Below are 16,121 nucleotides of genomic sequence, written 5' to 3'. Positions count from 1 at the left end.
ATCCTTTCATCTCAAAGAAATGCTTAGATTCTTGACATCTCTTGGGGAGTTTTGTGTCATGATGGCAGATGATCCTGTTGAAGCCCTGGTTGATCTTTAGAATACGGGTGTGCCTAAGGCAGTGCATACAATCATCCCCAAACATCCCCTCTCATGCAGCAGAACCACCTCAGCTCCTTGGTTCACCAAGGAGCTGGTGGTGATGAAGCAAATGAGGCAGAGACTAGAGTACATCTGGCAAGAATATCAGATTGAATGCAACCAAACATGGGCTACAGTCTCATTGAGGGCCTACTCCATGGCAATGAGGGCAGTTAGGAAGGTATTCTCGACTGCTCGCATTGCATCTGCAACTAATAGACCAGCAGAGTGGTCCCGTGAGGTCAGGGAACTTCTCCATCCAGGCTCCCAGGGAGAAACTCTTGACCACTCAATGACTCAGTTTGGTGAGTTCGCCCATCACTTTGCAAATAAAGTCATACAGATACATTCTGACCTGGATGTCAGTTTTATGGTAGTACCAATGGATGTACCTGAGACATCTGTCGTCCTATTTTATTGAATTTCTTTCAGCATGTTTGGACTGATGATGTGCTTTGAGAGCGGCCACCTATGCTCTACATCCTTTATTTATTTATTTATTATTTCGGGTTCTTATACCCCGCCCTTCTCACCCCGAAGGGGGCTTAGGGCGGCTTACAAAAGCAAGGCACAATTTGATGCCTGCAACACAGAACAATCAAAAACAAAATTATATCAGACTCACAGTTCACAACAATTCATGCATTATACCAATAAAATCAATAAAATCCTTGCCCCTCTTGGCTTATTAAACTCACCAGTGGGGGGTTGACTGAGTGGTTTCTTAGGATTATTAATGCCTCACTGGATAATTACCATCTAGTCTTTAAAAAGCAACTGTAAGGCCTCTCTTAAAGAAATTGTCCCTGGATTTCTCTGTACTGAATAATTTTCGGCCTATTTCAAATCTCCCCTTTTTGGGCAGGTTCTGGAGCAGGTAGTGGCTTCTCAGCTCCATGGTTTCTTGAATGAAACTGATTATCTAGATCCCACACAGTTTGGTTTTAGGCCTGGTCACAGAAGAGAGACAGCTTGAGTTGCCTTGGTGGATGACCTCCACAGAGAAGTAGACAGGGAAGTGTGTCCCTGCTGGTTCTCTTGAACATCTTAGCGGCATTTAATACCATTGATCATGGTATCTTTCTGGTTTGGCTCTCTGGAATGGGTCTTGGGGGCACTGCTCTGCTGTGACTCCACTCCTTCCTGGTGGACTGCACCCAGATGCTGATGCGGGGATACCTGCATGGATCCCTGACCATTGATCTGTGGTGTCCCACAAGGTTCTATTTCCTCCCCCGTGCTTTTCAATATCAACATCAGTGGTGCTCAATCAAAACAACTAACCCAGGTGTTTTGGCCTACAACTCCCAGAAATCCTAACCAGTTTACCAGCTCTTAGGATTTATGGGAGTTGAAGGCCAAAACATCTGAGGATCCACAGATTGAGAACCACTGATCTACATGAAACCACTGGGCAAGGTCATCTGGAGTTTTGGAGTTGGATGCCATCTCTACACAGATGACACAGGTGGCTGGGAGGGCCTTCACACATTTAACACTGGTGCACTAGCTGCAACCATACCTCAAAAAGGCTGACTTGGCCATGGTGATCCACACCTTGGTTACATCCAGATTAGACTCTGTAATGCACTCTACATGGGGTTGCCTTTGCAGATGGCTCAGAAGCTGTAGTTAATGCAAAGATCGGCAGCTAGATTACTAACTGGGGCTAGCTATAGAAAGCACACCATGCCCCTATTGAAGCAGCTCCACTGGCTTCCGATAATTTTCTGACCCAATTCAAAGTGCAGGTTGTTACCTATAAAGCCCTAGAGACATCGGTTCCAACATATCTTCGAGACCACATCACCTTCTTTGAACCAGCATGGGCATTAAGATCTGCTGGGGAGGCCCTTCTCTCAGTCCCACTGCCTTCTCAAGCATGGTTGATGGGGACAAGAGAGAGGGCCTTCTTGGTGGTGCCCCCTGGCTCTGGAATAACCTCCGTAGAGAGAATAGGTTAGCCTCCTTTTGGGTTAGTTGTGTGTGTTTTATAGAAGGTTTTAGATGATTATGTGTTTTTAGTGATATTGTAACTTGCCTCGAGCTATGAGAAGAGGTGGGTAAGAAATAAAATTATTATTATTATTATTATTATTATTATTATTATTATTATTATTGCTGTCATTTTCCCTTTTTGTTTCCTCCTTATATGCCTCCAGAGTGCATCTCACTGGAAATTGGGGAAAATGGGCATTTTCCGGTGGAAAGTAATGGATACTGTAGATTCTGGAACCAGTTCAACACCACCTATCATAATGCAATTCTGGCCACATACTTGTTAAAGAAATGGTAATCAAATCATCCACACAGCAAAACAATTTTTTGCCAGTTCTGGTCTCTAGCCGACCTAAGTGATCATTGTAGAAGAGCCCATTATAAATTTGGTGGGTAAGTGTGTAATGAAGTGGTCGTATGATTAATTAATTCTAGTTTTGCAATTCAACTTAGTTGCCTTTCACACTATACAATTATGGTTCTTCTTTAACTGCCAGGGCTACACATTATGGGTTTTTTAGTCTGGTGAAGCATTAACCGAGAATGTTATATGCACCTCACCAACCATAGCAGTTAAAGCAAACCATAACACAATAATTGTGTAATGTGAAGGATCGTCTGTTTCATCCTAACCTTGTGAAAAAGTCGACAGCTTTCAGAGGATTCAGCTTTATTGCAGATACAGCCAAAAGGGCAATTAAAAGTTGAAACTGATACAATAATATAAAATAGTTTTTCCTTCTTCATCTATTATCATGACATCCATCAGGTCTGATTTTGTAGCTGAAACAAACCTTTATGCATGTACAGACCTTGGTGTAGTGAACATTTTTATGGCTTTCTTTATGAAGTTTGGTTCTATCACAAAGATAATATGTATTGGTTTGGGAAGGATATGGTGACATGTATGGTTTTCCCCTTTCCTCACTATATATTCAGCTGCTAGAACTGAGGTATTTTCCCTAACTGTATGAAGGAAGACTATTTTCCCCTCATCTCCACCAAATTATTTTAAAGTGTTAAGGCACTGAAGAGGCATTAATGCATCCATTTTTTCAGTTTTGCTCCCAGTCAAAGAGATAGGCACACTTTCTGTATTTTCTCCAAAGGCTATACAATTTGAGTCCAGTTTAACCAGTAAAACCACTATCAGATAACACCAATTCATTAATCGTAACCCAAAAGTCAAGCCATGTATCAGCTACAAGAAAAGAACAGCACAATTAAATATGTTTCACTCAGCAAAGCTTTTCACAGAGTAAATTCTACCCCAGAAAAAGATGTGATTTCAAGCTCACATCTATAAAGCCACACACCATTTTAAGAGAGTAGGGAAAGGCCCATAAATAGGGATGCAAGCACAAGGTATACAAGCTCAAGACCATGTTGGATTGCTGGAAGGTATGTACTTCATATTATTTATATACACCTATACACATATATGAATTATGGCTAATCTCTCATGTGGCAAAAACATGTGGTATGGGTTGTTGTAGGTTTTTCCGGGCTATATGGCCATGTTCTAGAGGCATTTTCTCCTGACGTTTCGCCTGCATCTATGGCAAGCATCCTCAGAGGTAGTGAGGTCTGTTGGAAGTAGGAAAATGGGTTTATATATCTGTGGAATGACCAGGGTGGGACAAAGGACTTTTGTCTGCTGCAGCTAGGTGTGAATGTTTCAACTGACCACCTTGATTAGCATTTAATGGCTTGGAAGTGCCTGGGGGGAATCTTTTGTTGAGAGTGATTTGATGTGCTTGATTGTTTACTCTCTGATGTTTGTAATTTTTGAGTTTTTTAATACTGGCAGCCAGATTTTGTTCATTTTCATGGTTTCTTCCTTTCTGTTGAAATTGTCCACATGCTTGTGGATTTCAATGGTAGTCTGACATGGTGGTTGTGAGAGTGGTCCAGCATTTCTGTGTTCTCAAATAATATGCTGTGCCCAGGTTGGTTCATCAGGTGCTCTGCTATGGCTGACTTCTCTGGTTGAAGTAGTCTGCAGTGCCTTTCAAGTTCCTTGATTCCTGTTTGGGCAATGCTGCATTTGGTGGTCCCTATGTAGACTTGTCCACAGCTGCATGGTTTACAGTAGACTCCTGCAGAGGTGAGAGGATCCCTCTTGTCCTTTGATGAACATAGCATTTGTTGGATTTTCTTGGTGGGTCTGTAGGTGGTTTGTATGTTGTGTTTCCTCATCAGCTTCCCTATGCGGTCAGTGGTTCCCTTGATGTATGGCAAGAACACATTTCCTCTGGGTGGATCTTCCTCATTACTCTCGTGGCTCCAACAAATTCTACATTCTGCAAAGGACAAGAGGGATCCTCTCACCTCTGCAGGAGTCTACCGTATTCCATGCAGCTGTGGACAAGTTTACATAGGGACCACCAAATGCAGCATTGCCCAAACAGCATTGCCTTTGTCCCACCCTGGTCATTCCACAGATATATAAACCCATTTTCCTACTTCCAACAGAGGACTACCTCTGAGGATGCTTGCCATAGATGCAGGCAAAACGTCAGGAGAAAATGCCTCTAGAACATGACCATATAGCCCAGAAAAACCTACAACAACCCAGTGATTCCGGCCATGAAAGTCTTCAACAATACATGTGGTATGGTTTCTTTTCATGTTCCAAACTTCCTTCTTTGAAAATTGTTGTAGTATGAAGTAAAATAAAATGAAAAGATAGTGTGCTGATCTTTATTTTTGATGTCTGTTTTACAGTGTTTATATGATAGACATAAAGATACAAATTCGTCTTCAGAGCCATTTGCCTTTGGAGCCATCTGAGTAAATTACTTTTGCTATGGTGCTGGTCTAGCATTCTAGGAGATGAGGGTTGACCCTGGAAACCCACTGGGTCACATTGGGCAAGTCATACCCTCTAATCTCAGCCTCAGAGAAAGACAATGAAAAACCCTCTCTGAATAAATCTTGCCAATAAAACCTTATGATAGGGTTGCCAAAAATTGGAGGGTATTGAAGGTACAAGACATACATACACAGATATTATTTCAGGATACAAAATTTCAGAGTTGTTTACTGTTTATGTTCACTGAATCCGCAAGTGTTCTACATTAGATGAACTGCATCTCATATTTTGAATATAGTTATTGCTACAAAACTCCTATGCCTTCTTAGTACACTACATTTATATTTACTCCAGAATTGGATTTGTCTTGTTTCAAGCTTAGAGTCTGACCTTGTTCACCTAGATACCACAGAAAACAGCCCATTATTTTTGCACACTGCCAAATATGTCAAGGCCATGTTTAATCAATGGAAAACACTAACAACCTTAGAACTAAGTCTTCTTTCAAGAAAGATTACATTTTTTCTAGTACATACGTTGTTATTTGGGTATTTCTACATTTTAGCTTTCAACTCTGTAGAAGATCTCTTATTTTTCCCTTTTTCACATCAGACTGTAATCTCTGCTTTAAGAAAGAATCATCTACATTTTATTTTCTTATACATCATTCTTTCATCCAAAGTCACTTACATACAACATTTTAATTGAGAGACCTTGTGTTTCATTCACCAAAGCTATTCCAGATAAACAAGTTCTAGAAAACATGCTCAATATTTAATTCCATTTACATCTTAATTATGATTTTATATCTACATTCTGTGATCATTTTTGAGTGGAAAATGTATAACAACCATCGATTAATTTATAAAGTTGCTAATTGTGGTAGGAAATTATCTTCCCTCCATATTAGACCCTGCACCATAATTAAATGTTAAACAGAACTGGCAATGAAACAAAGCAATTAGCATTGCTGTCTGTTGAGATTCCTCACAGCTCTTCTAAAGTGATGCTGTGCTTTGTTCATTTTTAATGTATTACCTTCTGATTTAGTCAGAGTTTTGTGCTGAACAGTGCATTATTAAAACCAAAGAGCACGATATGAATGACATAGTTAATAATAACATAACCTTTATAGTGCCTAGGTTGAAAAAACAGAGATAGAATATAGTCTGCAGTAATGCAGGACTGATCTTTTCCTCCCTCTTTTCAGAAGTTACACTTTTTATTTCCACAAAAGAAGTAGTAGTGTAAATTACAGAAAACACACTCACACTTCAATAATTTCAATCCTTTCTTGTCATTCTCTATTGATAAGTAGCAAAGAAATCCAAATTCCTTAAAATCAGCTGGTAGTGGGGGTGGCACTCCTACTAATTGTTCATAATAAGAGGAGAGTAGAACCTGGAATATATTTGGAATTTGTGTATATAATACAGAAATATTTAGAAATTTTATGCATCTACCTTCATTTTTCTATCACTGGCCTTTTTCTTTTTAAAAAACACAGAAAGGAAGAATCTTCTTAGAGCAGTGGCTCCCAACCTTTTTTTTTCTAACCAGGGACCACTTTGACGAGGGACCACTTGACCAGAGGCTACTTGACAAAGGACCACTTTGATCAGAGACCACTTGACCAGAGACTACTTCACCGGGACTACTATGACCAGGGACCACTCTCCAACATTAGTACCAAAAGGGTTACAAATCAGTTTTTGGTCAAGTTTAGATTCAGTTTGGGGTGCTGATTCAGAAAATTGCATTGGATAGAGCTTATCAGCTCTAGTTTCTGGTACAGAACATATGCCATAGTCAGCAACAGAGAAGGAGTGGCAGGCGACATCAAAGGAGTAGAAATAAAATAAAATAAAATAAAGAGGAAGGAGGCTCATGGACCAGATTTTCATCCTTGCAGCTGACTGGTGGTTCACAGCCCACAGGTTAAGAACCATTGTCTTACAGAATCAAATTCTCCTGCTAATAAAGTGTTTAATTTTGGAAATATTCCAATTTTGGGGCTATGTGGATCAACATCTTAAGGCTACTATGTATTTAGAAGCAATAAAAATAGAGTTTTTTTATAAAAAAAACTGGTGCAAAAAGGAAAACTATCTTCATTATCAATAAAGGACTGGGCACAGCCAAAAGAACATTTTGTCATTATCTGAATATATCCTTTGCCTCCCACCTGCCTATAACTCAGTTACATAGCAATCAAAGTGAAAGATAGAACAAATCTACTGTCTATCACAAAAGAAAGAACACACGTCTATGAGACCATAACAGTGCAGCATGACCCACGGCATCTTATCTTGTAAAAATGCATCTCCCTCATGCAGTGACATCATAGGCATTTTCAACACCTTTCAAAACGTACACAGAGCAGTTGGCCTTTGACTTGGTGTGCTTCAATGAAGGAGATTTCACAAAACAGAAAGTCAATCAAACACGTTAAGAGGCAAGGCTATCTTTTCCCTTTGCTTGGTTTTCTTTTCTGGGGCAGAAAACTCCATTTAAAACGTCCACTGGATTTGTTAACATGTTCCGGAACAGACCTTCAGTTTCTGAGCTAAAGTACTTGTTAAAGTGCCTCGTGTTCATTTTGTACAGATAAAGCAGGTTGTTAAGCTTTGATATCAGACCTTGCTTTTCAGAGAAGAGGGGGCAGAGGCAGTGGAATGGATCAGTATCTCACATGATGCAATGCTTTAATTGGCCCAAATTCTGGAAAACCCTTAAATGGTAAACTGTGAAATTTATGTGTTTCACATGGGTATCACTGTAGTGTAAATTCACCCTTTGGCTTGGAAATCTCTTTTTCATCAGTAGATAAAGTACAGAATAGATGTCTGAAGACTTCTTGTCAGTCAAAAGGCAAGACTTTGGAACAATGCCAAAACTGACAATTAGAGCCAGGATTCCTGGCTTTCACTGCAGGGGTGAATTGTATTTTAGATATTATATTGCATATTATATAATATCTATAATATATTGTATTATAGATATTATATGCTCGCCATGCAAAATAGGATAACTAGGGATTTATACCAGTCCTATTCAAACCAGATTCTTAATGATGCACTTTGTTGTCTAATGGTATTTTTTAGGTGCAACCAAGAATATACAGTGCCAGGTAACTGACCATAAATATTAAGTTTATTTGTAATATATATATAGGTAGGTAGACATATTGAAATGGGATGTGGGATGAGGCATGTGAACTAAGCACTCATTCTCTGATCCACCATAGGTCTCACTGCCTGCTGACTCTGTATTAAGATCTGCCTCTTTAGACTCTTCGCACTGAGCACTGCTAGCACTTTAAGATTGTTCCAATAATTGTTATTATTTGGAATACTACTAGCACTTTAAAATCAAATAATTGCTGCTATTAGGAAACTAGTGAGATTGGGAGCATCAGAATAATATTAGCCAACCTTAGGCTGAGGGGCAGAGGAGTAAGAGAGTGGGAGTGATAAAACTGGATATTCCTCAGGTAAATAGCCACTGCTAAACTGGACGGCTGCCCCCCCCCCCCCCGGGATGATCTATTAGTGACTACAGAATGGCTGTGGACAGGTGATTCCCAAGGAAACCCCTGCTAAAGAAGCCCAAACCACATTCAATAACATTATGGGAATGATTAATTTAATTATATGTTTGAACCACTCTTAATCTCCTTTTTATTTTGTTTGTTTGTTTTTGTTATACATTTGATTTGTTACCTGACTCACAGCTCAAAAAAGGGGACAACACAATTAAAACACCCAGATAAAACACATTATCATAAAATACATATTTATTTATTTATTTACAGTATTTATATTCTGCCCTCCCCCTCCCTACACAGGGGACTCAGGGGGGATCACAATGCGCATATACATAGCAAACATTCAATGCCATAGACACACAACATAGACAGACACACAGAGGCTATTGAACTTTCCAGCTTCATGAAGGTATGCTTTGAATTCTGGTCACTGGGGGAGCTGTCGCTTCACCGTCCACTTGTGACACCAATGGAGTACTTCCTCATTCTTTTGCATGCTGCTGGAGAGTTTTTTAAATGTTGTTTGTTGCAATATGTTATTGTTATTGCTTATTGTATTTTCTGTTTTAAGTTTAACTGTTTTGTATTGATTATTGTTATTGCTTTTGTTTATTGTATGTGCTGTGGACTTGGCCTCATGTAAGCCGCACCGAGTCCCTTGGGGAGATGGTAGTGGGGTACAAATAAAGTATTATTATTACTATTATTATTATTATTATTATTATTATTATTATTATTATTATATGGTATCCTAAATCAGTTAAATTAGCCTCCCCGCATAAGCAGTACCTAAATTTTCTACTTGACATATGCAACTGTCTTTCGGGTTGCAAAGGTCGACAGCAAGCTAGACAAATGGTCGGGAGCTTACTCCAACCCAGGCTGGCTTTGAACTCATGACCTTTTGGTCAGTAGTGATCTTAATGCAGCTGACTTCAAACCAGCTGAGTCACAACCCTGTAGTAAAATACATAGTACAAAGATTAAAATACAATGCTAATCCAATTTAAGTTTAAAGTATATCGTTTAAAATGGACTGGGTAGGTCTACCAGAAGATGTTGTTGTTGTTCATTCGTTCAGTTGTCTCTGACTCTTTGTGACCTCATGGACCATCCCATGCCAGAGCTCCCTGTCGGCCATCACCGCCCCCAGCTCCTTCAAGGTCAGTCCAGTCACTTCAAGGATGCCATCCATCCATCTTGCCCTTGGTCGGCCCCTCTTCCTTTTGCCTTCCACTTTCCCCAGCATAATTGTCTTCTCTAGGCTTTGCTGTCTCCTCATGATGTGGCCAAAGTACTTCAGCTTTGTCAGTCTGATGTCTCTACTCTTTACTATTTTATCGAGACTGGACATTGCCCTCCTCCCAAGAAGTAAGCGTCTTCTGATTTCCTGGCCGCAGTCTGCATCTGCAGTAATCTTTGCACCTAGAAATACAAAGTCTGTCACGGCCTCCACATTTTCTCCCTCTATTTTCCAGTTGTCACTCATTCTTGTTGCCATAATCTTGGTTTTTTTGATGTTTAGCTGCAACCCAGCTTTTGCGCTTTCTTCTTTCACCTTGATTAGAAGGCTCCTCAGCTCCTCCTCGCTTTCGGCCATCAGAGTGGTGTCATCTGCATATCTGAGGTTGTTAATGTTTCTTCCAGCAAGTTTCACCCCAACTTTGCATTCATCAAATCTCACAAAACATTCATGATCTCACAAACATTCCTAGCGAATATACAGTGGAAGTGAAGAACAGATTTGAAGGACTAGATTTAGTAAACAGAGTCCCAGAAGAACTATGGACAGAAGTCCGCGACATTGTTCAGGAGGCAGCAACAAAGTACGTCCCAAAGAAAAAGAAAACCAAGAAGGCAAAATGGTTGTCTGCTGAGACACTGGAAGTAGCCCAAGAAAGGAGGAAAGCAAAAGGAAACAGTGATAAGGGGAGATATGCCCAGTTAAATGCGCAATTCCAGAGGTTAGCCAGAAGAGACAAGGAACTATTTTTAAACAAGCAATGCATGGAAGTGGAAGAAGACAACAGAATAGGAAGAACACGAGACCTCTTCCAGAAAATTAGAAACATTGGAGGTAAATTTCAGGCAAAAATTGGTATGATAAGAAACAAAGATGGCAGGGACCTAACAGAAGCTGAAGAGATCAAGAGAAGGTGGCGAGACTATACAGAAGATCTGTATAGGAAGGATAACCAGAAGATATAGGTCTTTAATTGTGTTTTAAATTCCAACATCTCTTTAAGCTGTCAAATCTCTTCCTGCAAATCAGTCCTCAGTCTAGGGGCAGCCAATGAAAAGGTCCTCTATATAACCATTGCCAATCAGGTTCTGGCTACAGTCTGGCTGCCTGGAGTAAATGTCCCCTAGAGAACCTAAGTCTCCAGAGTGGATTATATGAGAGGAGGTCATACTGTAGATTCAAACCATGTAGGGCTTTAACATTCATAATCAAATCTTTGTACTTTGCCCTGAAATAAATTGGCAAGCAGTGCAGTTATTTTAGTTTAGGTGTAATATGTCAATTCCTAGAAGTTCCTGTGGCCAATCTGGCTGCCAAGTTTTGAACCAACTGGAGTTTTTGAACTTAGTACAGAGATAGTCCAATGTACAACACATTGCAGAAGTCCAACCTTGAGGTTACCAGCAAATGCATTACCATCTTCGGGTCTTTCTATTCTAGAAAGGAAGGTCTAAGTTCATGGATCAATTGGCAAGCTACAGGAGTTGATAATAATACTATTAATGTGAATTAAGCAAGGTATGCAAATGACTCTATTAAAGTATGAATGCAGCAAGGATGCAATAAAATCTCAGCAATCAGCTACCATCACAATACTGGCTGGAACAGATTTAAAAGAGGACAACACAGGGTATAAATGGAACATGATAGGGACTGAAGTCCTCATAACGATGAGGGATTGCAGCCCAGTGAAATATATTGCAATACACACACATTCATACATAACCTGTATTTACTTGAATGTAGTGTGCAATCAATTTTAATACGAACTTTAGTTTTGAGGTGCACGTTACCAAAAAATTGATTTTCTATCCATGTTGTGCTCATTCCTCCCAGGGTGCAAACGGAAGTGATTCCACTTGCAGCCTCAGCTTGGTGAAGGGGGTTCTTCTTCTCCTTTGCCTTCCAGCTGATGACAAGAGAAAAGCCAGCTGGAAAGAGAGGGGGGCTTTATGATGTTTCTCCAAGTCAGAAGTATCAGAAAGCCAGGGTTGGAAGGGGGGGCTTTCTTCAGCTGGAAGAAGAAGGAAAAGCCAACTGGGATGGAAGTATTGCCCCCCGCCATGGCAAGTTTGGCAAACTCACCAGCTTTTGCTTAGCAGAAGGGTGTGGCTTCCCAGCTTGCCTCATTCAGAACCTGAATGAGGCCAATTGGGAGTGCCCTCCCCTCCATCAGTCTGAAGCTGGCAAGTTCACTAGCCTTAGCCTGGCGGAGGGGCACAAATCTTTTGGTGCACGATTGTAATGTGCCATCAAATCTAATGCGCATCCCAATTTTGGCAAGGTCATTTCGCAAAAAAAGGTGTGCATTAGATTTCAGTAAATACAATATCTCATTGAGGTCCAGGGACTAAACGCTGTTTTCCAAGGGAATTGCAAACAGGAATGGTAAGGGTCAAAAAACAGAATGGATGTTTGAATGCTTAGGTGGAGAAATTTTCCATACTTGAGCCAACATGGTTTTTAAAAGCAATTTCATATAACTTCGGGCAATAGATAATTCAAGCATGAAGAAGCAAATATGATTTGGACTAAGAGTTCAAGAGTTTGAATCTGGAAGCAAAAATTCAAAGCAGTGATGTGTCCTTGATCAATAGGTTTATGATGCATCTTTTGAAATCTTAAATGAAAAACAACATTCAAGAATATTACAATGTAGGCACCTTTATCAAGTGTAGCCCTGTTCTGACACGCACTTCAAATGAAAACGCAAGCCAACTTAATAATCTTTGATGTTATGAATTTGTCTCATACAATGTTTAAAAGTGTACTTGATATGCCTACAGGAGATGATATACATAATTTCAATAAGCTGGTGAAACCAGAGAGATCAAATTGGAAAGTAATTCACTTCTGCAAGTTCTCACTCTACAATAAACTGCTAATAAGTCAGGCACAAAAGAATTTGTAATTCAAATTAAAAGCTTGCAGCAAGTAAAAGACACAAATTGTTGCTGCAGAAACCTGAAGGTTGATGGTTTAAACTGTGGCATGCCAGCAACATTTGCCAGATGTGATATATGAGTAATATATCTCAAATAAATTATGAAAGCATGCCACCTTATTACTAGGTGTAAAGTGCTTGGCTATTTTTCACTGCTGCAGCATAAGAAGTTTTTAAAATTAGGCTATCCCAAGATCATAAGTTTTAAAAGTTAGGATTTCTACTTGTTGTAGCTTTCTGTAGTTCTATCATTAGCTATTGCCCTTGATAGCTGAATGGAACTGGTACAGTAGGGGCAATATACAAATTAGTTGCTGGTGGCATGAGAAAGAGCAAATGCTTCCGCCACTGAATATGGATATATTATAGGCTTTTCGATTTCAAGTATATGATACAGAATGTTCTTTCAAATGGAGTTAGGTCTGAACTGAGCACTATTACTAGACTACTTGCATTCATGCTAAAAGATTTTGCACACAAATAGTGCCTAATTTATTGCACAAAGAAATAGCTTATACCTTGGGTTGCTGTGAGTTTTGTGGGCTGTGTTGCCATGTTCTAGAACAGGGGTCCTCAAACTAAGGCCCGGGGGCCGGATGCGGCCCTCCAAGGTCATTTACCTGGCCCTCGCTCAGGGTCAACCTGAGTCTGAAACAACTTGAAAGCACAACACAACAATAACAATCCTATATCATCAGCCAAAAGCAGGTCCACACTTCCCACTGAAATAATAATAAGTTTATATTTGGTAAAATTGTTCTCCATTTTAATTATTGTATTGTTTTTAAGTGATTTTTTCAGGACAAATAAAATATGTGCAGTGTGTAAAGAAATTATTTTTTTTTTCAAGTTATACTCCGGCCCTCCAACAGTTTGAGGGACTGTGGCCTGACCCTCTGTTTAAAAAGTCTGTGGACCCCTGTTCTAGAAGCATTCTCTCCTGACTCACAGCAATCCAGTGATTCCGGCCATTAAAGTTTTCGACAACAACTTATACCTTATTAACTATCTCATATATTAGAATTTATTAACAGCATTTTTATGCTCCCTATAAACCAAAAGTTCTTTCACACTGCAAAATGGTAGTGCTGTGATTCCACTTGAATTGTAGTATCTTAGTGGATACTACATACATGCATAACCACATGCAACCTTTCAGCAACCCAGAACAAAATAAAATCCTAGATGATAAACTATATACATCTATTTATATGCTGCAAGTGGCTTCTGGTGTGAGAGAATCAGCTGTCTATGAAAACGTGGCCCAAGGGATGCCCGGATGTGCTACTATCCTGCAGGGAGGCTTCTCTCATATCCCCCTCATGGCCCCTCATGTGGTTTTTTTTAAAAAAAACATTATAACTGTATTCTCAATTGGATTCTGACATGATAAATAAATAAAATCTATATATATCATTATATATCTAAGCTTTCTACTTCTATACATATCTATACATATCTCATCATATCTTTTCTCTCTTTTTTTGTAATTTTGATGATGTTGCTTGTTGTTTATGTTTTGGTCTTATTTTGCTGTAATATGTTGTCTGGGCTTGGCCCCATGTAAGCCACTCCGAGTCCCCATTGGGGAGATGGTGGCAGGGTATAAATAAAGATTATTATTATTATTATTATTATTATTATTATTATTATTATTATTATTATTACATAGTTTGTTGCTGTGTGCCTTCAAGTTCTTTCCAAGTTAGGGCATGCTTAGACCAAAGCTATCAGGCAGCTATCTTTGAGAGATTTGTTCAGAGGGGGGTTCCCTTTACCTTGCTTTGAGGCTGGGAAAGTGTGACCTAGCAGGTTTCCAGGGTTGAGCAGGGATTCAGCCCTGGTCTCCATTCCATCATGCTGGCTGTCTTTATACATGGCATATTAACCTAAATTGATAAAAGGCTTTATGCACTGCCAAAGCCAACTGTATCTCCAGAAATAATGCTGTTCCCAAAGGTTTCCAATACTGATCTCCCAAAACAGTTTGAACAGCAATAAAACAGCTGTGGGCTAGAGCCTCTCCTAAGGCTAGAGCCTCTCCTAAGGCAGCAATAAAGGCAGCCAGAAAGACTTTCTTGACTGCCCACATTGCCTCTGCATCTAATAGAACTGCAGAGTTGTTTCGGGTGGTTAGGGAGCTCCTTCACCCCCACCAGGGTGGGGAGAACCTTGACCACCTGGCAACTCGATGTGGCAAGTTCGGACATCATTATGCAGATAAAGTCACTCAACTGCGTTCCGACTTAGACGTCGGTTTTGATGCAGTGTCCATGGATGTAACTGAGGTACCTGTCTGTCCAGTTTTGATGGATTCATTTCAATCTGTTCAGCCTGATGACGTGGACAAGATTCTTGGAGTGGTGAGAGCAACCCTGGACCCTTGCCCTTCCTGACTGATCAAGCTTGCCAGTGGGGGGTTGGCCGAGTGGACCTCAAAGATTATATATGCCTCATTGGAACAGGGACATATTCCATCAAGCCTGAAAAGTGCAATTGTGGGACCGTTACTCAGAAAGGTGTCCCTAGATTCCTTGGTCCTAAATAACTACTGGCCAATTTCTAACTCCCCTTTCTTGGGCAAGGTTCTAGAGCCAGTCATTGCCCCCAACTCCAGGGATTCTTGGATGACACCGACTATCTAGATCCATCGCAGTCTGGTTTTAGACCTGGCCATGGTACTGAGATGGCTTTGATCGCCTTGGTGGATGACCTCTGAAGAGAGGTTGACAGGGGGAGTGTGTCCCTGTTGATTCTCCTGGATATCTCAGTGGCTTTCGATAGCATCAACCATGGTATCCTTCTGGGGCGGCTCTCCGGCATGGGTCTTGGGGGCATTGCGCTGCAGTGGCTCTGCTCCTTCCTGGAGGGTTATTCCCAGTTGATGAAGCTGGGGGATACCTGCTCAGACCCATAGCCTTTTGACCTGTGGGGTCCTGCAAGGTTCCATTCTATCCCCCATGCTTTTCAATATCTACATGAAACCACTCCAAAACGTATCCGGAGTTTTGGAGTTGGGTGCCATCTGTACACAGATGACACCCAACTCTACTATTCATTTCCACCAAATTCCAAGGAAGCCTCCCAGACCTTGAACCAGTGTCTGGCAGCTGTGATGGACTGGATGAGGGCTAACAAGTTGAAGCTTAATCCAGACAAGACAGAGGTCCTCCTGGTTAATCATGGGGCTGACCAGGATATTGGGTAGCAACCTGTGCTTGACAGGGTTACACTCGCCCTGAGGGTGCAGGTCCGTAACTTGGGAGTCCTCCTGGATTCAACGCTGTCGCTTGATGCTCAGGTGTCGGTGGTGGTTTGGAGGGCCTTTGCACAACTCTAACTTGTGCATCAGCTGCAACCATACCTTGTGCAGTCTCACTTGGCCAGGGTGGTCTATGCCTGGTCACATCCAGACTGGACTACTGGAATACAC

The sequence above is a fragment of the Anolis sagrei genome, chromosome 3 (genome assembly GCF_037176765.1).
Source record: "Anolis sagrei isolate rAnoSag1 chromosome 3, rAnoSag1.mat, whole genome shotgun sequence".
NCBI classification, from domain to species: Eukaryota; Metazoa; Chordata; class Lepidosauria; order Squamata; family Dactyloidae; genus Anolis; species Anolis sagrei.
This window is presented reverse-complemented; position numbering follows the sequence as displayed.